This window comes from Procambarus clarkii, chromosome 87, assembly GCF_040958095.1.
Source record: "Procambarus clarkii isolate CNS0578487 chromosome 87, FALCON_Pclarkii_2.0, whole genome shotgun sequence".
Classification (NCBI taxonomy): domain Eukaryota; kingdom Metazoa; phylum Arthropoda; class Malacostraca; order Decapoda; family Cambaridae; genus Procambarus; species Procambarus clarkii.
Genome location: NC_091236.1, coordinates 935874 through 957576, shown reverse-complemented (window position 1 = coordinate 957576; position 21703 = coordinate 935874). Strand labels below are relative to the sequence as shown.

The 21703-nt window shown below is 41.0% G+C and overlaps 1 protein-coding gene across 6 annotated transcripts in view; it reads right to left on the bottom strand.

Moving 5' to 3' along the window:
* The window catches only part of LOC123746990 (putative nuclease HARBI1), a 119585-nt gene extending 98730 nt beyond the window's left edge, over positions 1-20855 (bottom strand). For 2 of the 6 annotated variants that reach the window (XM_069317262.1, XM_045728895.2), the window contains exons 1-2: positions 20455-20586; positions 10437-10589 (exon numbers count right to left, since the gene is read on the bottom strand). The gene's annotated coding sequence lies outside the window, so the exon portion shown is untranslated. Of the gene's footprint in view, positions 1-5504; positions 5726-10436; positions 10590-20454; positions 20593-20739 lie in introns of those variants that run through there. The other 4 variants (XM_069317261.1, XM_069317263.1, XM_069317264.1 and 1 more) reach the window with 4 other exon arrangements.
* Between the last annotated feature and the right edge of the window lie 848 nt (positions 20856-21703).

The following is a 21703-nucleotide window of genomic DNA, read 5'->3' as shown; positions in this document are numbered from 1 at the left end:
AAGGTGAGGACATGGCCGAGATGGAATATTTTACAGCATTCTATGATGAACCACTCATGGAATACATTGTACATCAAACGAACCTGCATGCTGCTTACCTGATTGAGAGGGAAATCACAGAATCTTCACGACTGCAGCGTTGGAAAAATACCACAGTTGCAGAAATGTATGTGTTTTTGGCACTCTGTTTGTTGATGAAGCACTGTCACAAACATGCAATAAGTGACTATTGGAGCAAGGACAAGACAATACCAACACCTTTATTTGGGAAATATATGTCACGAGACAGGTTTCAGATACTCGTCAGGTGTCTACATTTTGGAAGTGTTCAGGACCGAACACCTGATGATAGACTGTGGCGAGTGAGGCACTACATGAACGATGTTATTGGAAAATTCAGAGATTTTTACGTACCAGCACAAAAGCTGGTGGTTGATGAATCTCTTGTACTTTTCAAGGGACGTGTTCCATTCAAACAGTACATTCCCTCAAAACGAAACCGATTTGGCCTGAAATTTTTTGTTCTTTGTGATTGTGAGAGAGGATAGGTGTTACACATGATTCTGTACTTGGCTAGTGATGTAGACATTCCCGGTAACGACGAACATGGATTCTCGGGGAGTGTAGTGAAGACCATCATGGCTCCGTGGATGAATAAGGGACACATTTTATACATGGATAATTACTATACAAGTCCCTTGCTAGCTCGGTTCTTGCTAGAAAATAGAACCGGATTGGTTGGTACAGTAAAGCCACAACGAAGGGAAATGCCTGTGTTTGACAACGACATTGCAGTTGGTGAGTGTCAGAGAAGGAAAAGTGATAACATTCTGTCAGTTCGGTGGAAAGACAAAAGAGAGGTGAACTTGTTGACAACAATTCATGATGGAACAATGGTGAACAGTGGGAAAGTGAACCATAAAACAAATGCACCACTATATAAGCCAGACTGTGTTTTAGACTATAATATCAACATGCAGTTGATTGATAAATCAGACATGATGATTGGCACTGCAGAGTGTGTGCGGAAGACATGTAGGTGGACCTGGTGTACTTGAGTGGAGTGATGGTGACGATTTTATTCCTAATATTCCTCACTTTGACGATAAAGATGTAGGGATTACAAACCTTTTCCCTAATCAAGGTGAGGACATGGCCGAGATGGAATATTTTACAGCATTCTATGATGAACCACTCATGGAATACATTGTACATCAAACGAACCTGCATGCTGCTTACCTGATTGAGAGGGAAATCACAGAATCTTCACGACTGCAGCGTTGGAAAAATACCACAGTTGCAGAAATGTATGTGTTTTTGGCACTCTGTTTGTTGATGAAGCACTGTCACAAACATGCAATAAGTGACTATTGGAGCAAGGACAAGACAATACCAACACCTTTATTTGGGAAATATATGTCACGAGACAGGTTTCAGATACTCGTCAGGTGTCTACATTTTGGAAGTGTTCAGGACCGAACACCTGATGATAGACTGTGGCGAGTGAGGCACTACATGAACGATGTTATTGGAAAATTCAGAGATTTTTACGTACCAGCACAAAAGCTGGTGGTTGATGAATCTCTTGTACTTTTCAAGGGACGTGTTCCATTCAAACAGTACATTCCCTCAAAACGAAACCGATTTGGCCTGAAATTTTTTGTTCTTTGTGATTGTGAGAGAGGATAGGTGTTACACATGATTCTGTACTTGGCTAGTGATGTAGACATTCCCGGTAACGACGAACATGGATTCTCGGGGAGTGTAGTGAAGACCATCATGGCTCCGTGGATGAATAAGGGACACATTTTATACATGGATAATTACTATACAAGTCCCTTGCTAGCTCGGTTCTTGCTAGAAAATAGAACCGGATTGGTTGGTACAGTAAAGCCACAACGAAGGGAAATGCCTGTGTTTGACAACGACATTGCAGTTGGTGAGTGTCAGAGAAGGAAAAGTGATAACATTCTGTCAGTTCGGTGGAAAGACAAAAGAGAGGTGAACTTGTTGACAACAATTCATGATGGAACAATGGTGAACAGTGGGAAAGTGAACCATAAAACAAATGCACCACTATATAAGCCAGACTGTGTTTTAGACTATAATATCAACATGCAGTTGATTGATAAATCAGACATGATGATTGGCACTGCAGAGTGTGTGCGGAAGACATGTAGGTGGACCTGGTGTACTTGAGTGGAGTGATGGTGACGATTTTATTCCTAATATTCCTCACTTTGACGATAAAGATGTAGGGATTACAAACCTTTTCCCTAATCAAGGTGAGGACATGGCCGAGATGGAATATTTTACAGCATTCTATGATGAACCACTCATGGAATACATTGTACATCAAACGAACCTGCATGCTGCTTACCTGATTGAGAGGGAAATCACAGAATCTTCACGACTGCAGCGTTGGAAAAATACCACAGTTGCAGAAATGTATGTGTTTTTGGCACTCTGTTTGTTGATGAAGCACTGTCACAAACATGCAATAAGTGACTATTGGAGCAAGGACAAGACAATACCAACACCTTTATTTGGGAAATATATGTCACGAGACAGGTTTCAGATACTCGTCAGGTGTCTACATTTTGGAAGTGTTCAGGACCGAACACCTGATGATAGACTGTGGCGAGTGAGGCACTACATGAACGATGTTATTGGAAAATTCAGAGATTTTTACGTACCAGCACAAAAGCTGGTGGTTGATGAATCTCTTGTACTTTTCAAGGGACGTGTTCCATTCAAACAGTACATTCCCTCAAAACGAAACCGATTTGGCCTGAAATTTTTTGTTCTTTGTGATTGTGAGAGAGGATAGGTGTTACACATGATTCTGTACTTGGCTAGTGATGTAGACATTCCCGGTAACGACGAACATGGATTCTCGGGGAGTGTAGTGAAGACCATCATGGCTCCGTGGATGAATAAGGGACACATTTTATACATGGATAATTACTATACAAGTCCCTTGCTAGCTCGGTTCTTGCTAGAAAATAGAACCGGATTGGTTGGTACAGTAAAGCCACAACGAAGGGAAATGCCTGTGTTTGACAACGACATTGCAGTTGGTGAGTGTCAGAGAAGGAAAAGTGATAACATTCTGTCAGTTCGGTGGAAAGACAAAAGAGAGGTGAACTTGTTGACAACAATTCATGATGGAACAATGGTGAACAGTGGGAAAGTGAACCATAAAACAAATGCACCACTATATAAGCCAGACTGTGTTTTAGACTATAATATCAACATGCAGTTGATTGATAAATCAGACATGATGATTGGCACTGCAGAGTGTGTGCGGAAGACATGTAGGTGGACCTGGTGTACTTGAGTGGAGTGATGGTGACGATTTTATTCCTAATATTCCTCACTTTGACGATAAAGATGTAGGGATTACAAACCTTTTCCCTAATCAAGGTGAGGACATGGCCGAGATGGAATATTTTACAGCATTCTATGATGAACCACTCATGGAATACATTGTACATCAAACGAACCTGCATGCTGCTTACCTGATTGAGAGGGAAATCACAGAATCTTCACGACTGCAGCGTTGGAAAAATACCACAGTTGCAGAAATGTATGTGTTTTTGGCACTCTGTTTGTTGATGAAGCACTGTCACAAACATGCAATAAGTGACTATTGGAGCAAGGACAAGACAATACCAACACCTTTATTTGGGAAATATATGTCACGAGACAGGTTTCAGATACTCGTCAGGTGTCTACATTTTGGAAGTGTTCAGGACCGAACACCTGATGATAGACTGTGGCGAGTGAGGCACTACATGAACGATGTTATTGGAAAATTCAGAGATTTTTACGTACCAGCACAAAAGCTGGTGGTTGATGAATCTCTTGTACTTTTCAAGGGACGTGTTCCATTCAAACAGTACATTCCCTCAAAACGAAACCGATTTGGCCTGAAATTTTTTGTTCTTTGTGATTGTGAGAGAGGATAGGTGTTACACATGATTCTGTACTTGGCTAGTGATGTAGACATTCCCGGTAACGACGAACATGGATTCTCGGGGAGTGTAGTGAAGACCATCATGGCTCCGTGGATGAATAAGGGACACATTTTATACATGGATAATTACTATACAAGTCCCTTGCTAGCTCGGTTCTTGCTAGAAAATAGAACCGGATTGGTTGGTACAGTAAAGCCACAACGAAGGGAAATGCCTGTGTTTGACAACGACATTGCAGTTGGTGAGTGTCAGAGAAGGAAAAGTGATAACATTCTGTCAGTTCGGTGGAAAGACAAAAGAGAGGTGAACTTGTTGACAACAATTCATGATGGAACAATGGTGAACAGTGGGAAAGTGAACCATAAAACAAATGCACCACTATATAAGCCAGACTGTGTTTTAGACTATAATATCAACATGCAGTTGATTGATAAATCAGACATGATGATTGGCACTGCAGAGTGTGTGCGGAAGACATGTAGGTGGATGAAGAAAGTGTTCTTCCATCTTGTGGACATGAGCATGCTGAACTGTTTCAACATGTACCTGGTGAGAACTGGACGTAAGCCCACTTTCCATGACTTTGTATTTGATGCTGCAATACAGTTATTAGGAAAGTTTGCAAAAGATGTCCCAGGTATTCAGTGGCCCATCATAAACCCACTGTTGCAGCATGCTGGTACTCCACGCCTCGCTCACACTGAAGGCTTCCTAGCACACAGACTCAAGTATTTGCCACCAGCTGGGAAGCGTGCAATAGCCCAACGTGATTGCTTGGTGTGTAAAACAACGACACGTAGAGACAAGAAACGGAAGCTTGTGCAAACATGGTGTGAAACGTGTGGTATCCCATTATGTGCTGTCGACTGCTTCAATGACTACCACAGTCTAGAAAACTTCTAAGTGTGCTTCAAAGTGTGTATAGCGTGTGCGAGTGTGTAAGTATGTAAAGATATAAGCAGATAGCGTGTGCGTGTGTGTAAATATATACAAATATAAGCAGAACATACAATATAATAGACTGTAATGACATATTATATTGCCGTAATTGAAAACATTTGTGTGCGCCTGTGTATACTCAAATATGCAACAATTATTGATACAAAATATGTTCAAACAGTATTTGTAACACAATTAGTGAAAAAAATTGGATAAAATGCGCCTAGACATTGTAAATAAATAGCACGAAAATATATTTGTGGCAACTCTGGCTGTTTGAGGACCGCGCCCAACACCTCTGGGGCGTGTACTGCATGAGCGAACATGCAGATTGTGACGTCATCACTGAGCTTTCCGGCTCTATTGCAACAAAAGTAAGTACAATAGAATTTTTTTTTTATTTTTCCCGTGATCAGTGAACAGAACTTAACAGATTAGCAAAAAAAATAAAAAATTTTTTTTTTCAAAATGACATGCGCCTGTGGGGATGGCAGGATATTAGACCCCGAGCATGTTAAGGGTTAATCTTTTTATTTGTGTTCCCTGAGCACGGGAAAAATAATAACAATTTTTAATTACACTCACCGTGGACGTAAACGAGCCGAGAAGATCGTCGATGATGTCACGCCTGATCTTTGCTGGACTGCTGTGCACACGGGGTGAGTCAGGCGCGACGGAGAAGTAGCGCGAGTTGCCGCGAATTTATTTTCGCGTTATTATTTACAGTATCTATGGGGTATTTTACACCCATTTTTTTAACTGGTGTGGTTCAATACGCTCTCACAAGATGATTTATAAACATAAAACTGTTGTCATTGTATATTGTATCCACATATTAGTGTCACAAGCATTTGCACAAAAATGTCTTATTTCACAATAAAATAAACAATTTCTTATGATTTATTTCCACTATATACACTCACTTATTCTGTATTTACATGTTTTGGCACCAGTCTTGGACATTTAGAAGTCATCAAGACTGTGATACTCGTTGAAACATCGGACATGGCACAGAGCGACCCGACACGCTGTGCACCAAGTCATCACCATTTTTCTTTTCTGTTCCCTCTTGGTTGTTGACCAGCATACTACACACGCACGCTGGCCTACTGCACGCTTTCCAGTTAGTGGTAAAAACTTGAGATTGTGTGTCAAAAAGGCATCCCTGTAAGCGAGCCTGGGTGTTGGAGCATGGTGCAATACTGGGTTCAGAATGGGCCTCTGTACACCAGGAATTACTTTGCCAAACTTCTGTAGTACAGTACAACCTCGATTCAACGTACTATATGGGACCGACCCCAGTTCATTGGATTCATTGCAAGAGGTGACCTTCAGGAGGCGTTTGCATCAGTGTCTTTATTTTTCTTGTAGACAATAAAAATGCATTATCATATTATATATTGTACCTATAAATTATTACTCTACTAACAAATACTGTGTTACATTTGTTATTTACCTTATTGCTGGAGTTAAGTCCATCTTGAAGTCTCATGGAGTTGTGAATGCTGTACAGTAAATACATACTGTAGTGTATTATGCCGTTAACACTGTGTTGAGTAGTTCTGCTGTATGTTGAGTATTACAATAAAGTTTATGAAAACTATTGTACACTAAAATTACTGCAACTTTAATTTTAACACTATATTTCGATTTGTTAAGAGGCTGGAGTGTTCATTCCGCGACTTTGTTGGACATATCTGTTGGAGTTATATCTGGTGAACAACTTTTATGTTCAAATGGCCAAATATCCAACAAAACACTGTAAATCCTGGTGAAGAATTGAGGCGGGATAGTCACTGGGTGCGAGGCACTAGTAAACTGAGCGGCGATCGCCGTGCCACTACGTGCTAGTCGGCCCGTATGCGTATCAACACCCTTCTATCCTGAGGCAACCCTCGTATCCCGATACAAATTTTCCGAGCAAATTCGGCTCATAACCCGAAAAACTCATAACCAGGAGTGCTGTAAGCAAGGGTCAAATTTGAAGCATGCCTGGAACACACTTTGGCCTGCAGCTGGTATGTTTCCCGACGATGACAACGACGACAGTGTTGCCGATTTTGAAGGATTTGGTGGAAAGAAAACAAACGTGATGATGAAATGTTAAAGGAATGAACAACATTTCTCCCAACATCCGAGAAATGAATTGATCACAGATTGAGGAAGAAGTGGATGCATGAATTGAGTGTGATCGAGATGTTCCAACTGCACCAAGCATGTCTGATGATGATGATATTAATTTGGTGACAGAAAATAACCAGGTGAATTTGCAGAATTTAGAAGATTCGTCAGAGGAGGAGGAGGAAGACAGACCATCTCAAGCGAGCATCACAGAGGTAGAGAAGAGCTTTGAAACCATTTTAAAGTTCATGGAAAGATCTTATGTCAATCCTCAGTCTGATGGTATAAAGATTTTACACAGTTTTCAAAAATGCAAAGAGATGGCTTGAGGCAATTAACACTAAAAGAGACGTTTGAGAGGGCTTCCAAGAGTGCAAGAACTGAAGCCTTGTGTGTACCTTCTCTGTGTAACCCTCAAACCTCAACATCTACCTCCACACTCAATTAACACCATACTCACCTATCCATCATTCCAAAATCAAATGTGGAGAAACATTTGGACACTTGGTGAGTACCCATAGTTATTGTTAGTATTATTACTGTACTGTACCAATATTTCTTGGTGTTTTGCTTGAAGTATCTAGTGAAACAGTAATGTATTGTTACGTACTTTTGAACATAAAATTATTATTTTTCGTACCTGAGGGGACTTCGACTACTAATCCAGACACGACTACATATCCAATCACAGATGGGCCCAAGGTGTCCAGAAAAAAATGCGTTGAAAGTAATCATAGGCAATGTATCGGACTGGAGAAATGTCACAAGTGGAGTACCGCAGGGTTCAGTTCGTGCACTGGTAATGTTCATTGTCTACATAAACGATCTACAAGATGGAAATGCAGAATTATACGAAAATGTTTGCTGATGATGCTAAGGTAGTAGGGAAGATAAGTAACTTAGATGATTGCCATGCCCTTCAAGAAGACCTGGACAAAATAATTATATGGAGATCCACTTGGCAAATGGAATTTAATGTAAATAAATTCCATATTATGGAATGTGGAATAGGAGAACATAGAATCCACCCAACCTATAAATAATGTCAGAAATCTTTAAAGAATTCTGATAAAGAAAGAGATCTAGGGGTTATCTTGAGATAATTTATCTTAAGAGATGATTTCGGAGCTTAGCATCCCCGTGGCTCGGTCCTCGACCAGGGCCTCCTTTTTGTTACACATCCCCAGGAAACAGCCCGGAGCAGCTGTCTAACTCCCAGGTATCTATTTACCACTAGGTAACAGGGGTATCAGGGTGAAAAACTTTTTGCCTATTTGCCTCCGTCTCCACCAGGGATCGAACCCCGAACCTCAGGACTACGAATCCGAAGTGCTGTCCACTCAGCTGCAGTGGATCTAGATAGAAAACAACTCAGCTGCAGTGGTTCTAGATAGAAAACAATCACCTGAGGATCACATAAAAAACATTGTGTGGGGAGCCTGTGATACACTTTCTAACTTCAGAATTGCTTTTAAATACATGGTTGGCGAAAATACTAAAGAAACTGTTCACGACTTTTGTTAGACCAAAGCTGGAATATGCATCGGTTGTATGGTTCCCATATCTTAACCACTGAACTGCGCCAACCGAGTATTCTTGGTTGGTGGCAAACTGCGCCAACCGAGTATTCTTGGTCGGTGGGAAACTGCGCCAATCGAGAAAACTCTTTTTTTAGTTTTTTGGTACCCATTCGAAATGCGCACATGGTTGGTTGTGAACGAGATGGATGCCTGAGGCCGTCAGTGAGCGGCGGCCATTTTGAGAAAAAAATTCCAGAATGCCCCAGGCCCAAAGGTAGCCTCGGTTCTGATCGAGCAACCATGGCCGACACATGCACTTCCAGCTCCCAGTCGCCTGTGGGACGCGCTGTTGCAAAACCGCTTTCTCCAGGGTAAATAATCAGATTATTGTTTGAAGATGAAGTGGAATATTATATTGATGACCCAAGGGTCGATAGAGACATAACACAAGGGTCCGATGGAAGTGAAACAGTTACAGATGAAGACGATACTGTGAATTCGTATCGTTCAGGGCGAGCAGCACGCACAGTGGAGCGTCACAGGTCATCACCCTTGCCAGTATTATTCCCACCACCACCACCTCCATCTCCTATTTTTGACGAAGGTGATACTATTGAGTCATTTTCTGGGTTTAGTGACGCTGCTTCTGATACAAGTAGCATAGATGAGCCAAGGCCTAGCAGCTGCTGTCGTCGCGGTGTTACCAGGCGCAGATCTGCTGTCTCGGCAGGTCGCCCTGCCAAGCACCACCCACCATGTATCCCTCATGACGACATTGACAACAGTGTTGCCTCTACACCTACTTTTATGCTCGCCCTACTAGTAGACAGGGTAGAAGTCCGCCAACTCCTCCCCAAATGAGATTTAGTGCAAGAAAGCACACCCATAGTGGAGTCGCTTGTGGCAGTGCTACAAGGAGAACGGGTGAATTTGTGTGGGAGGACTGTGATTTTTTGTACCACACAAACCTCAATTTGATGATAGGGATGTGGGGGTTGCACCCATGTTCTCGTACACAGCTGAAGACATGACGGAAATGGAATATTTTCTTGCATATTTTGATGAGCAGTTCATACAACATCTAGTTGCCGAAACCAACAGATATGCAGGGCAACTTATTGAAGGTGGAATATTACAGGGTTCACGTATGATATGTTGGAAGGACACCACCGTGGCTGAGCTATATGTGTTCTTTGCTCTATGTATGCTCCAAAAACATTCGGAGAAGCACGTCATACAGGATTATTGGAACAAAAGCTGCTGTTCCATAACCTGTGTTCAACAAATACATATCATAAGACAGATTCCTGATACTGCTACTGTGCCTACACTTTGAAAACCTTGAAAATTTTTATAGAAATGATCGACCTTGGTGAGTGCAAAAAGTGTTCAATGATCTCAGAGGGAAATTTCATGATTACTTTGTACCTGGAAAGAAATTTTTTTTTTTTTTGAGATATATACAAGAGTTGTTACATTCTTGTACAGCCACTAGTACGCGTAGCAATTCGGGCAGGTCCCTGGAATACGATTCCCGCTGCGAAGAATCGTTTTTATAACCGAGTACACATTTTACTGTTGAGTTAAACAGAGGTTACAGTTAAGGATTTGCGCCCAGTAAATCTATCCCTGCCAGGATACGAACCCACGACAAAGCGCTCGCGGAACGCCAGGCGAGAGTCTTACCACTACACCACAGAGACTGGTCATGTTGTCACTGATGAATCCCTAGGTCTTTTCAAGGGACGTCTTCTCTTCAAACAATACATCCCATCAAAACGGCACCGTTTTGCCCACAAATTTTTTCTACTGTACGACTGTGAAACCGGAATGGTGATCGATATGATATTATATTCTTGTACAGACATGGACATACCTGCTGAAGATCCTCATGGGTTTTCTGGCAGTGTAGTGAAGAAGATAATGGAACCCACTGCTGAACAAGGGGCACATTTTGTACACTGACAATTATTATACGAGCCCCTTGCTAACAAAGTTCTTGCTTGAACATAACATGTGGTGTGTGGCACTGTAAAGACAAATAGGAAAGAAATACCAGTTTTTGAAAATAATATTGGTGTTGGTGATTGTGAACTTAGAAAATGTGACAAAATATTAGCAGTGCGTTGCAAAGACAAACGTGAAGTCAATATGTTGTCAACTGTTCACACTGGTGAAATACTTGAAGTGGCAAAGTGAGGTATCGAGGTGATGGATCATTCTTCAAGCCAGGTTGTATCATTGACTACAATATAAATATGAGACTTGTAGATAAATGTGACATGATGGTTGGTGCCGTCGAGTGTGTCTGCAAAAGTGTAAAGTGGACAAGGAAATTCTTCTTTCATCTTGTGATTTGTTGTTGTTGTTTAAGATTCGCTACCTGGAACCAAAAGTTCTAAGCAGCACGGGCTATGGTGAGCCCGTACATCTTGTGAACATAACAGTGCTTAACTGTTTCAACATGTTTTTGATGAAAACAGGCAAAAAACCATCAATTCGAGTGTTTAGTCACGCTCCGCTGTCGCAATTACTCGTCAAGTATGGCCAGGAAGATATTGTAAGGACAGTTTATCTTGCCCCAACCAAAGCACATTTAGTTTCCAACAGACTAGCAGGTAAAAATGCCTTTGCAATTCACAAGCCTGCCTACCTACCACCTACAGGAAATAATGCCAAAGGCATATATGAGTGCATTGTTTGCAACTCAGAACGAAAACCAAGGAAGCAAAAATCTGTGTGTACCATATGCGTTGAGTGCAAAGTCCCGCTGTGTCTCATGGACTACTTCCTTGAATATCACTTGCTTGCTAAGTACCAAGAGTGTAATACAGTGTGTGTTACTTGGTAAATAGTGTGTGAAACTGTATATAATGTATTATTAGTGAATGTAGAACAAGTAATATTGCAACAATAAACATTTATTGAGGACACATTAGTGACACATGTATCACAGTTTCATGGAACATTATGGACGTTATACTTTATATACATTGTCAGGACACATATATACATCTGATACGATATGAAAAAACATTAGAAATCATTGAAAATCCATAGAAATAATATTTTTAAATATAATTGTAGCACCTGGCAGATTTTGAATGGCCCGCGTGACCGTGTTTGGGTGTGTCACGCATGAGCGACCAGCCCTTGATGACGTCACAGCGCACCTTGTCCACGTCCTCACAAACCAAAGTAAGTGGAATATGACATTTTTTTTTTTTGTATACCCATGTTTAGGGAAGGGAATTCATTATTTTAATAAGAAAAAATAATTTTGGGGGAACACTTGATGTCAAGCGCACAGGGGGAATTTCACTATAAACTTGGCACAGCACAGTGGTTAAGAAGCACATCAACAAACTGGAGAGAGTGCAAAGACATGCCACTAAGTGGCTCCCAGAACTGAAGGACAAGAGCTACGAGGAGAGGTTAGAGGCATTAAATATGCCAAAACTAGAAGATAGAAGAAAAAGAGGCAAAATGATTACTACATATAAAATAGTAACAGGAATCAATAAAATTAATAGGGAAGAATTCCTGAGACCTGGAACTTCAAGAACAAATGGTCATAGATTTAAATTAACTAAACAAAGATGCCGAAGAAATATAAGAAAATTCACTGTCGCAAACAGAGTGGTAGGCAGTTGGAACAAGTTAGGTGAGAAGGTGGTGGAGGCGAAAACCGTCAGTAATTTCAAAGCACTAAATGACAGAGTGCTGGGAAGACGGGACACCATGAGCATAGCTCTCATCCTGTAATTACACTTAGATAATTACACTTATGTAATTACAAGGGAGATTACAGCAAAATTTATGCCATATAGGTTAGGTAAAATTTTAATGTTAGAAACAAAAAATTTAACACGAGTAGTAATGGGAGATTTTCTTAATTTACCTATATATCCCATACCGGATAGTGGGAAGATAATGGAATGGTTAAGGAGTATATAATAAGTTTTTATTTTTATTTATTTATTTATATATACTGTATACAAGATCCATATCCATATCCATTTATATATATACAAGAATCTATATATCCAAGTTTGGAAAATTGTTGTTGGATTAGGGCAGTGACTGCACAAAGCATATGAACACCTTCATTCCCAGTGTGCCAAGAAAAAACTCAAGACCCAGAGGATATATTTACCCTAGGGCCGCCATCTGTCTAGTGGCCTCATCAAGGACAGCAAGCCAGCAGCTTGTCAAAGGTCCCCCAATTTTGTCTGGTGATTTTTTCCAGTTGGATTTTGAACTACACCAAAATTTTGGCATTTATGAGCATTTTGGCATTTATTTATTTGAGCATTTATTTGGCATTTTGGTTTTTCTAGTGCTACCCAATCCCCCAATATGTATGTACCTAAGCCATATAATTTTACCATTGTAATCTTTGATATCATCAGACATCATGGTTGTTATATTGAGTGCATATTCTACTGCATTATTCCTTGAAATGATCCTCAAATTGTGCTACAGTGAACCAATGTATAACCCTGAAATTTTATCCTAATGTACCTAGTAATCCTTGTTCATTATGGTGTATTGTTATTATTGTGTATTAATATAATCTTTGTTTATTGTGTCAAAATTTCTTGCAATGTACCTTAAACATTTTTTGTAAATTTTACTGTAAATTTTCTACTTAAAATTACCTGTACCTGTAAAGTTGTAAATTACCTGTAAAGTAAAGCTGTAAAGTACCTGTAAACATTTTTTGTCAATTTTACTGTAAATTACCTACTTAAAATTATCTGTTAGTTTAAGGACTTGCCCGAAACGCTATGCATGCTAGTGGCTTTACAAGAATGTAAAATCAACATCATTTCTATGTTCTCTCTTAACCCATAACATACCTTCTTGCATATAAATAAATAAATAAATAAATAAATAAATTTATGGCTTTAGCAGGTAGGCAATTCCATGGGCTTACAACCGTTTGGGTGAAAAAGTAGGGCATGTCCAGGTCGAGGGAGGGGGAAGACGTACCGTGCGCGCTCCGTTAAAATCGTGTCATTAACCGGGATTCTTAGGACTACTGCCATGGATTTATGATTACAGACATAACAAAGTGCATAGTGACCTGCTGGAAAATTGAAAATAGTCATTAACAATAGAACTTTGTGTTAAATAGAGAATAAACGGGAGACACGTGTGAGCCAGTGAACGAGGCTTTGTGTACATGCGTGTTACGACCCTGGGTTCTCCAGTGAAAACCAGAGGTCAAAATTGAGCTATTAAACTTTCTGGTAGTACAGTCGAGTGCATCGCGAGCGGCAATTGTTTGTATCTTCCCTGCCAGACGTAAGACTATTATTGTTTCTCAAAGAGCATTTAAAGACTGAGCTGGGGGTTGATTATTAAATAATAACATAGGCACCAACTTTGCTTACTAATACTTTCTAATCATTTGTAAAGTAACAATACGTTGCATAGGGGAAGATCTTTAATGTGCTTAGCTGCACGATAAATTAGGCTCCTTCCGGCACCACGACATGGGAGGCCTAGCTGGTCGCTAGGAGGTTCTTCTCTGGCTGGCGTTCGTGCGGACGAGACCTACTCTGTGGCTGCACCCCTAATCTCCTCCCTTCTCCTCTTACTTATTTCCCTTACCCTAAGTTCCTGTACCATTAAGTTAAGTATTGTATGGTGTTAAGTGTGCCTACTCTGGTAGTAAATATTGGTGAGACCTGGGGATAGTATTTGCCAGTGTTTTGGGTACCCCTAAGTGTTGTGTTTTGTATTAGGGTCCCACGTGGTTTCACTACCCTAAGCCGCATCCAGCTTCAGGGCTTATCCAGTAGTACTTTACCCTAGCTTGTTATTAGTGTAAACCTTGTATCCTGCCTATGTGGACCAAGGCTTTTAACGTAAGATAGTGTGGTAAAGTTATTATTATTATTGTTATTGGTGTGAGTGTATATGGGGGGTTGTCAAGGGGTTAATAAATAAGTACATGAATTACAGAGTATCCCTTCTTCCTGTGTGGGAGTGCATTGATCAACCCTTAGACTAACATATATGGTCTAGTAGCAAGTAATTACTACTGTGGATAGTTTATTTTGGGGGCCGGGCCTTTTAGCTCTCCCATATTTGATACTCTGTCTTCTAACTACCCTTACCCCTTAATAGTACCAGTCCCCCGCAGAAGCCCAACACATTTATATTTATAACAATGCGTGTATTAGGAAAAAAAAATAGTGAACGGTGATTCATGGAACAATGATGTGGAACGGGTATCACAACAACATATAAGTTGGAAGTGAAGGAAAATCGTGCATAGAATATTATAAATATAGAATACTAGAAATATAGAATAGTGGCAAGAGGCGGCATCAGTGGTTATAAATCGGGTAACTGGAAACTGGTGACATCAACCTGGGACAACAAGAGGTCACCTGTATTCACCGGGGACCAGCTTCGCTACCCTACGCTAAGTACCTGCCATAAAGTTTGAACAAAGTTTGAACAAAATAACATACATAACATTACTAATATACGGTATACATATAATATTATAAATATTAAACATATAAATATATATACATATAATTTTATAAAGAGTTAAAAGGACTGACATCAACAAGTGATCCATACAGTGACTCTCAAATACAACACAATACACCAGACAATGGAGAGGTGTGGCGAGTGTTCGGGAGTACTGGGAAAACGAAATGCAGGCGTAACGTGCTGCATCTGTAACATAAGATTTCACCTGGGCTGTACAGAATTAGCTCCAGGATGCATAAAGAGGCAAGGAATTTACTGGGTTTGCAAAGATGACAGATTAATGTTAGAGAACATAACTAAACTGATGAAAAACATTCCCGAGTCACAGAGATTATCATTCACAGACAGGCTACCAGTGATATATGCGGACTGGGAAAAGTCAACATTGGATAACGACCAAAACTCAGAAACAGATAGTTTCGAGAACCGCAGCAGTAGTGTGGAGGAGGAGACTATTGTGGTACAAAATAACAGCAATATTGCAGAGCCAGATAATATAAACGATGAGAGCAACAGTGAGACAGAGTGCATAGATGAAGGAATTGGGACGAAAAACGGAGATGGCTCCAATAAAGAGGTAGACAAGACAGTCACAGATATAAATACCTTGAAAAACGCAAAACCGGAACACATTTGCAAATTCTACGCCAACGGAATATGCAAATATGGAAAATTAGGAGCAAAATGCCATTTTCTGCATCCTCGAAAATGCAGGAACATGTTGGAGAGGGGTACATGCCGTTTTGGAACAGGGTGTAGATACTTCCACCCTAAATTATGTCAATTTTCAATTAGGGACAAAAAATGCTACAATCTTCAGTGTCCGGAATTCCATGTGAGAGGTACAGAGCGTTATAGACGGAAAGATCAATATGACACTACTGGAAATTTTTTAGAGGAAGGCAGAAACAGAGTAGTAAATATAAGAGAGAGGAACAGTCAGATGGAACCACTACAGGATTACAGAGGGGAACAGAGATACCCACAAGACTGGAATTCAAATTATCAACAAGCACACAGGTACTACACCAGACAACACCCGTCCTACTACCAAAACTGGACGAATCACTTCCAAAACGACACACCCTGGACGCAAACACAGTGGCCTCCTTACCAGAGCCTCAGATATTAACACCAAGTAAGGCTTCCAGCACTTCCACTAACACGATAACATCATTTATATTTGCCAACATCCAGGGTATAAAAACACGCAAAACCAACAAAGTTCAATTTATAGATGGTCTCCTTCTTGAGGCAAATGCAGTGTTTGCAGCCCTAACAGAAACCCACACAAAGGACTACCATGATGGTGAAATATGGATCTCAGAGTACAATCTTTTCAGATGTGATAGGAAACACCGGCTTCAGGGTGGGGTCAGCCTCTACATCAAAGACACACTCATCTGTACTGAGCTGCTAAACACCTCAAATGATATGGTGGAAGTGCTGATAATCAAAATAGAGATTTTAAATGTAGTTATTGTCCTTGTATATAAGTCACCGGAGGCAAACGCTCAGCAGTTTAAAGACCAACTAATGAAAATAGAACACTGCTTGGAAAACCTCACAAATCCAGCTCCGAACATCATCCTGCTTGGGGACTTCAACTTACGGCACCTGAAATGGAAGCACCTGGCTAATACAGTAATATCAGAAAGAATACCAGGAAGTAGCCTAAATGAACAGGCACATGCAAATGACCTGCTACGGATGTGCGACAGGTTTGCCTTAAACCAGCAAATAGTAGAACCAACTAGGAAGGAGAACACGCTGGACCTCATTTTCACTAATAATGATGAATTGATCAGGAACATAATGATTACAAATACCTGTTACTCAGATCACAACTTAATTGAAGTTATGACAACCATGGGGAGTAGACCTTCAAAACCAGTCCAGATTCCCGGTGGAGGAGATTTCAGCAAATTCAACTTCAATAATAAACAGATAAACTGGGAGCAAATAAACCAGGACTTCACAGAAATAAACTGGGAAGAACAGCTAGAAAATGCAAACCTGAACCAGTGCCTGGAAAAAATAAGCTCAGTAGCACTAGAAATATGTTCAAACCGCATACCCCTAAGAAAAAAGAGAAAGAGATGCAGATTGGAACGGGAACGTCGTTCCCTATATAGGCGAAGAAAACAAATCGCGGAACAACTTGAGAGTCGCACCCTATCTCAAGAACAGCGAAGAAGGTTAAGTAGAGAAATAGAAACAATTGAATGGAAGCTACAAGAATCATACAAAACCCACGAGAGGCAAAGAGAGCAAAAGGCCATCAGTGAAATAGAAAGAAATCCGAAATATTTTTTCTCCTATGCAAAATCAAGATAAAAAACCACATCTAGTATTGGGCCCCTGCGAAAGGGAGATGGAACTTTCACCGATGACAACAAAGAAATGAGCGAGCTACTGAGGACGCAGTACGACTCTGTTTTCAGCGAGCCATTAAACACACTAAAGATTGATAACCCAAATGAATTTTTCATGGATACGATACCAACATCAAATCATATATCAGACGTCACCCTATCCCCACTGGATTTTGAAGAAGCCATAAACAGTATGCCTATGCACTCTGCACCAGGCCCGGATTCCTGGAACTCCATATTCATAAAGAACTGTAAAAAACCACTATCGCAGGCCCTCCACATTCTGTGGAGACAAAGCCTAGATACTGGCGTTATTCCTGATATACTAAAAACAGCAGAGATAGCACCACTTCATAAAGGAGGAAATAAGGCAGAGGCAAAAAATTACAGACCGATAGCATTAACATCGCACATCATAAAATTTTTTGAGAGAGTGCTAAGAAGTAAAATCACAAAATACATGGAATCGCAGCAACTCCATAACCCCGGACAACATGGTTTCAGAACAGGGCGCTCTTGCCTGTCGCAGTTGCTGGACCACTATGATATGGCATTAGATGCTATGGAAGACAAACATAACGTGGATGTAATTTACACAGATTTCGCAAAAGCTTTTGATAAATGTGACCATGGTGTTATTGCACACAAAATGCGTTCAAAAGGAATTACCGGAAAAATAGGCAGATGGATCTACAATTTCCTGACCAACAGAACCCAATGTGTAATAGTCAACAAAATAAAATCCAGCCCATCAACCGTGAAGAGCTCAGTCCCCCAGGGTACTGTGCTTGCTCCAGTACTTTTTCTCATCCTCATTTCGGACATAGACAAGAACACAACCTATAGCACTGTATCATCCTTTGCAGATGACACTAGGATCTTCATGAGAGTAGGCAACATAGAGGACACGGCAAACCTCCAGTCAGATGTAGATCAGGTCTTTCTATGGGCTACAGAAAATAATATGGTGTTTAACGAAGATTTGCAGTCTCCGTGGTGTAGTGGTAAGACACTCGCCTGGCGTTCCGCGAGCGCTATGTCATGGGTTCGTATCCTGGCCGGGGAGGATTTACTGGGCGCAATTCCTTAACTGTAGCCTCTGTTTAACGCAACAGTAAAATGTGTACTTGGATGAAAAAACGATTCTTCGCGGCAGGGGATCGTATTCCAGGGACCATAGGATTAAGGACTTGCCCGAAACGCTACGCATACTAGTGGCTGTACAAGAATGTAACAACTCTTGTATATATCTCAAAAAAACAAAACAAAAAAAAAAAAGATAAGTTCCAACTCATGCGCTATGGAAAAAATGAAAATATAAAAACGGAAACCACGTACAAAACTCAGGCAAATCATAACATAGAACGAAAAGGCAATGTAAAGGATCTGGGTGTACTCATGTCGGAAGACCTTACCTTTAAAGAACACAATAAAGTAGCCGTCACAACTGCAAGAAAAATGACAGGTTGGATAACAAGAACTTTTCACACTAGAGATGCTGATACTTTTCAAAGCGCTTGTGCTCTCTAAGAGTAGAGTACTGCTGCACAATGACAGCACCTTTCAAAGCTGGAGAAATTGCTGACCTGGAGAGCGTGCAGAGATCCTTTACTGCTAGAATCCACTCAGTAAAACATCTAAACTATTGGGACCGACTAAAGAGCCTAAAACTGTACTCCCTTGAGCGCAGGCGGGAGAGGTACATAATAATTTACACGTGGAATATATTAGAGGGGCTGGTCCCAAACCTGCACACAGAAATAACATCACATGAGACCAGAAGACATGGCAGGATGTGCAGAATACCCCCGGTGAAAAACAGAGGTGCAACTGGTACTCTGAGAGAGAACTCTATCAACATCAGAGGTCCGAGACTGTTCAACACGCTTCCACTACAAATAAGGGGCATAACTGGCCGACCCCTCACAGTGTTCAAGATAAGCACCTCCAAAGACTGGATAAGCACCTCCAAAGGATACCTGATCAACCAGGCTGTGACTCATACGTCAGGCTGCGAGCAGCCGCGTCCAACAGCCTGGTTGATCAGTCCGGCAACCAGGACGCCTGGTCGACGACCGGGCCGCGGGGACGCTAAGCCCCGGAAGCACCTCAAGGTAACCTCAAGGTAAGGTGGTAACACACTTACCCAGTGCCTCATGAGCAATTTTTTAGGGTTCAAGTCCTGGCCTAGCTAGGCATCAATCCTTAACTGTTTACCCCTGTTCATCCAACAGTAATTGGGTACCTAGTTACGTTGTGTTCCAGGGAGAAATAATGGGTAAGGCTTACCATGCGATGAAGCAAGGAAAAGCTCTCAGACTGCTAACAGATGTCAGACATCGTCTTTTTACTGTACTCGCCTATGAAGAAAAAAACATATGCTTTCTGTCCTACATTGTGGCTTGTTGATCTTGAAGCCATTGCTTCATGTATATGTTACACCTGACCTTTTAAACAGGTGGTGCGGATCAATATCCTCCAAACTGTTCCTTATTTTTATGTTTCAGTGAGATCAGTCCTGTCATGTCTGGGATGCAGTGTTGCTGTGGGCTGTAAGTGAGAAAACTGCTACAACTAATGGCAGATGAGCCCACAATGTAGGCGAGGTGCCTGGTGCCCCGTGGGGTTCCAGTGTGTTGCAAGGGGGAGGACTTGCCCCACACTGTAGGTGGGGTGCCTGAGTGTGGTAAGGGGCAGGATTTGCCCCACACTGTAGGTGAGGTACCTGGTACCTGTGTGTGGCAATGAACAGGATTTGCCCCACACTGTAGGTGAGGTGCCTGTGTGTGAAAAGGGGGCAGGACTCGCCCCACACAGTGAGGTGCCTGGTGCTGTGTGTGGCGAGGGGCAGGCCTCGCCCTAAACCCAACCTGCTGGATGGGCTCAGGAAGAGTACTCTCATATAGTTTACTAAGGCCGCAGCTGCACCACCATTCTCAAAGTTTGCCAGCGGAATTACCAAGTTACCAGAAACAAACAATAATAAAGATGTATCCTACTCACATATCAATCTTTTCAGGAAAATCACCAAATATCACAAAGGAGTGAGGTAGAGGTCTAACGTATTGTGTTTACTCTGCTGCCGTTCTTAAACAAAAATAAAAATCTTAAAGTGTTGCCAGCTTAGAACGAAAATAAAGCCCAAGATACCGAGGTTAAAATACCTAGATTTATAAACATCTCTAAAGGCAGATCTGGATAGTGCAGGTGGTCTGTAGGATAACCAAAACTTTATAATTATTTTCGGAATTTAAAATACACTTAATTTTTGCTAACTTTATAATGTACCTTTTATATTTAAGAAATCTTGGTATTTCTGGGCATTTCATCCTAGTTATCTTGTGTACATTGTATACTTGAGGTGGCAACACTGGAGCCAGCTCGTCAAGGGGACTGGTCAAGTCGTATACTGCAATTTCGGATACCGGGCTAGAAACAACTTCGTTCACTGAGAAGTTTGTACATACAAACCATTCCGTTCGTATATGCGCTGGTTTGTGTTCGCTGTTGTTCTCGTCTGAATAAATACATGGCACTTGTTCATATAATTAGCGCTTCCATTATTAGAATTATTTATCCATTATTAGAATAACAAGGTGCAAACCATACCCCTGTAGCGAGTAGATTATCCCAATAATATACTCGCTCCAAATATAGTGTTAATATTCCTGTCAACCTTTGGAGATGAATGAGGTGAGGCGTTGCCCGGGCAACACGGTGAGGTGTTGCCCGAGCAATATAAGCAGCAAGAATAGCAAACACTAACTAGTCTACTTTCAAGTGTGGTCTAGAGCAGACACTTGCGAGATACTGTACCAACGCTCAGTGCGCTCAACTCACACCAACGTATCACCTGTGTACTTCTGTATATTCGACCAAATATATATATAGTATCTTAGTGTCTGTATTTATTTGTCACCATACTTTACGTAACAATAGAACCGTTACACCCCCTTACAGTTGAAATCTATTTATTTATATACAAGAAGGTACATTGGGTTGCGAGAGTACATAACATTTATTAAGAGGTACATTGTAGCAAGATTTGAGATTAAAGGATTTAAGACTAACACGTTTAGAAACAAGGCGCCCCCGAAGGAGGCTATTATTTGTTATGCACCCCATACTCAACCAGTAAGTAGTGGAGCAAAACATAGATTACATGGTCATAAAGTCTTAATCAGACCAATTCAATTCAATTTCTTTCTTTATTATGCACCCCATACCCATCCCGTGGGCGGTGGTGTAAAGG